Raw genomic sequence first — 4,093 nt, 5'->3', positions numbered from 1 at the left:
CTAAAATTACAATTAAAACCCTGAAACTATAAGCATAAAATAAATCGAATACTGGGCATCCTATCATTTACTGTAAGGCCTCTAGAAGAGCCCACTTTTCAAAAATTTTGGGAAAAACTGTAGGGGTCATCCTGGTTTCTACTGGAAGGCTATTCTTCATTCTGGAAAGTATTGTCTACAGGCTTCTACACCACGGGCTTTGTAGAAATGAGGGGATTGCCAGCAGCTTCTCCTAGGACTTAGAAGTTGGGCAAGTCAATTCTGGTTAGAGTTGGTACTCCTGGAAGTCCCTCAGTGCCAAGCCATGTAGGGCTTGCTTTCTTGCTTGCTCATTTGCATTCATTCATTCATTCATTCATTCATTCATTCATTCATTCATTCATCTATCTTATCTAGTTAGCGTGTTCTCATAATATTTACTTTCAAAGTTTCCATATCAGGAGAAGTATATGGAAGACAAAACTCTCTGCAAACCAAATTATCCCTGCTTGTCAGATTCAAACTTTCAATCCTAGATCATCGCTTCTCTACCTCTTCACCTGCCACAACCCCCTGATTAGAATGACTTAGTAAGATCAACACTGTTGGGAGCCTTTCACTTCTACGAGTGGCAGAACCAACCACATATGACCTTCCAAAACTTCACTAACTATATTATAGCTCTGAGAGCCAGTTTGGTGTAGTGGTTAAGGCAACAGGCTAGAAACCAGGAAACTGAGTCCTGCCTTAGGCACAAAGCCAACTGGGAGAAAGACAGTGGCAAACTACTTCTGAAAACCTTGCCAAGAAAACTGCAGGGAATAGTCCAGGCAGTCGCCAGGAGTCAAGACTGGCTCAAAGACAAACACATGTATCATAGCTCAACATTTACTTCTGGCTCCTTACCCATATCAACACAGCTCTTACCTTTCAAAGTGATAAAACTGTATAGTGTTTCCATGTTAATTCCTTCCCTTACCTCTCCTTCCTCTATTGTTTTCTTATTCTCACATGTTGGGTGGTAAACTCCTTGAGACAGAAGCCTGTGGGTGAGTATAATTTAAAATGCCATACAGGTTGATATTGCCCATATATATATATATATATATATATATATATATATTATTTATTAAATTTTGTCACCGCCCATCTCCCCCCAAAAGGGGGGACTCTGGGTGGTTTACAACAAGGATAAAACCATTAAAATACCATAAATAAATATAAATACAAGCAAAATATTGAAGATATATATAGAGAGATGGCACCCATGGATCCTGCAGTAAAATGTTGTTTTAAACATCTTTGAAAGCTTGCAAGACTTCAAGCTGAAACCTTGTGACCTTTTGGGTGAGAACACTGACATTTTGCAAGATTTCTTGGCTTTTTTTAAATAATGAAATCTTGGGTTGTTAAAAATATATATTTTAAACATTCTTATTATTTGGCATCCTGCTGTTACACAAAAAAGCCTCTTGCTGGCCTCTGTGTGATGTGTAAGTATTAAATGCCAACTTCACAATGCTTCACATTACAGTATGCTGAATCTCCACTAAGGCCAACTGATGGGGGTGGGGGAATCAGATTCCAATCATTGTCCCAAATGGACATCAGCTCTATTACTTTTTATTTTGGCTGCATAGCAAAGTGGAAGAGTCTTTTCTTCTCTTAGTTCAGAAACTGCAGAGCTCTCGCTGCCTTTCCCTGCCGGCTGTATTGTTCCTGGCCATTCTTCTGGAAGCTTAGAATGAACTGCAACATTTCACTCCAGTTTTCACTTCCTCATCTGATACCAAGCTAAGTGTGATTGTATTCCAGAATATGGGCTGAGTTTGCTATATTTCACTTTCAAGAAATTTCAACATCCTGCCACAAACGATGGTATAAGAAAGGACCGAAGGGGTCTGTTGTTCAGTCTGGAGCAAAGAAGTGTGCTCTTGGCCTTGAACCCACCAGCTCCTTGCATCCATCGTGAATTATGAGAATGAAGACTTCTTTGGCAGCCTTTCTGGTCATTGCTGCTGTCTTATTCCAGGCTCAAGGTGAGTACTGTGAATTCTCATGTTGTTCCTTAAACACTCCTTTGTACTCAGAGAAAGATTGCCTGCCAATTTACATGAACGACAGTAGTTACTTCTACATTTGTGCTCTTGTGGTGGGAAAGTCCAGTCCCACCAAAGCAGGTTGGTCCCTGGAAATGTGTACCTGTTATTTAAGTTATGTCATGTGAAGAAGGAATAGCAGCCTGAAAGAGCTGTGCATGTTAGTTCCTGATGGGTCTGAGCATCTGAATTAAAATCAGGGTAGATCCATGGGAAAAAAATGAACCAAATTTCTCAGCAAAGCGTTTTGAAATACCTTATTCTTCAAACCCACACCATAATAGTCAAGCAAATATCTCTCAGCTTTAGCCTGGAGCTCAGATAAAGAGCCAAGTCCAAACAAACAGACAAATAAACAAGGCGGGAGAAGCTTCATGAAATTTGCTGCCAAATCCTTTGTTTTGTTCTCACTAGCCCTGGAAAGTCTAGCCAATTTACAGGCTTGAAGTTGTCATGACTCCTATATCTTTTTATGGGATGGGTGGGTTAAAGAAGAGACAGATCTGCTGAACAGGGAGATGGAAGCACAAAATGATTTTATTCCATTTGTTACAGCAAGTCTTGGCTCCCCATTGGAGTTGTGTTGTTTCACCTTTGTATCAAAGCCCATTCCCCCGTCTGTATTGTTATCATATGAATATACAGTTCCAGCATGCCCTAAGCCTGCAGTTGTGTAAGTATGAAGTTTTTATTTTTTTAAATCTGATGCTAAATGCTAGATTTTGCATTTTCCCAATGTTGAGCAGCAAAGCAGCATGCATGTGTGCTAGAGATTCTAAATGTGCTGCAAGCATTTCTGATGTTCAGTCATTTTCATGATTTGCCTTCCCCACCACCCACATAAATCTCCATGTAGTATTTGTGTTGCTTATGTGTCTATTCCATAAGAGAATGGAAAGGACCCTGACCTACCCCATAAAGAAAAAATATTTTTGTTCGTTTTTTACAATTATTATTATTATTATTAAATTTATATGCTGTCTCACTCCCAACAACTCTGGGTGGTTATATTTAAATTAGATTATAATTAAATTATATTTGATATATATTTGATAAATATATATTAAATATATATTATATTTAATATATAATTATAAATTATAATTTAAATTATATTTCTCCTTTGCAGATTTACCACTAGGGGAGGTAGGAAAATCTGCGCTGATCCCTCAGTGCAATGGACCCAGGATGTAATTCGCCATCTGGAGCAAAAAATAATACCTTCTACCTCCCCCTAAGGAATTGAAGAGGAAGCATAGGCATCTGTAAATCGGCAGAGGAGGAAGGAAAATTATATTTTCCCTATTCGCACATTGAATACAGAACCTATTCAAGTTATTTCATATTTCTACTTTGGAATGTGTGTGATAAAATATATTCTGTTTAGACAAATGTTAGCTCCACTCTCAACTGTTTCCATCAGCCTCTGCTTCCAGAACTACATGCTTTAAAAATCCTCCTGTTCTTAAAACGCTTCATACGAATGTTTCATTTATATGCTGTTTGTTTTCCTTATTGCAAATAACACTAAAATACTTTAATGCAAATCTTCAGGGTTGGAAAGATGAGAGAAGGGATCTTTCAGACATCAAATATCCATGCCAAAGGTCCTTTTCTTCCTGAGCTTGATTCTGAAGAAGCAAAGTTACTGCATACTGAATACAATGAAGTGATTTCCCAATACAACTGTTTGCTGACCCTGATTAAAAAGGGCACTTCTCCGAGAGTGAGCAGTTTTTGCATATCAAACTCACTTAAGTTGTAATGCTGTCTTTTTTTCTTTTTGCTGCCTTCAAGTCAGTGCTGACTCCTGGCAACTGCCTGGACTAGTCCCTGAAGTTTTCTTGGCAGGACTTTTTCAGAAGCAGCTTGCCCTTGCCTTCTTCTTCCTAGGGCTGAGAGAGAGGGACTGACACAGGGTCACCCAGCTGGCTTTGAGGACTAGACATGGTCTCCCGGTTTCTAGCCTGATGCCTTAACCACTGCACCAAACTGGTTCTCAGAGCTATAGTTAG

General features: G+C 39.0%; 1 long non-coding RNA gene across 1 annotated transcript; it reads left to right on the top strand.

Moving 5' to 3' along the window:
• Nucleotides 1-1,905: 1,905 nt before the first annotated feature.
• On the top strand, nt 1,906-3,838 carry LOC134492120 (uncharacterized). Its single transcript, XR_010067390.1, has 3 exons — nt 1,906-2,018; nt 2,634-2,751; nt 3,208-3,838. It is a non-coding gene; the product is annotated as an uncharacterized LOC134492120 (long non-coding RNA).
• Nucleotides 3,839-4,093: the final 255 nt, after the last annotated feature.

This window comes from Candoia aspera, chromosome 1, assembly GCF_035149785.1.
Source record: "Candoia aspera isolate rCanAsp1 chromosome 1, rCanAsp1.hap2, whole genome shotgun sequence".
Classification (NCBI taxonomy): Eukaryota; Metazoa; Chordata; class Lepidosauria; order Squamata; family Boidae; genus Candoia; species Candoia aspera.
Note: the sequence above shows the minus strand (reverse complement) of the source record. Positions and strands in the feature narration are given on the sequence as shown.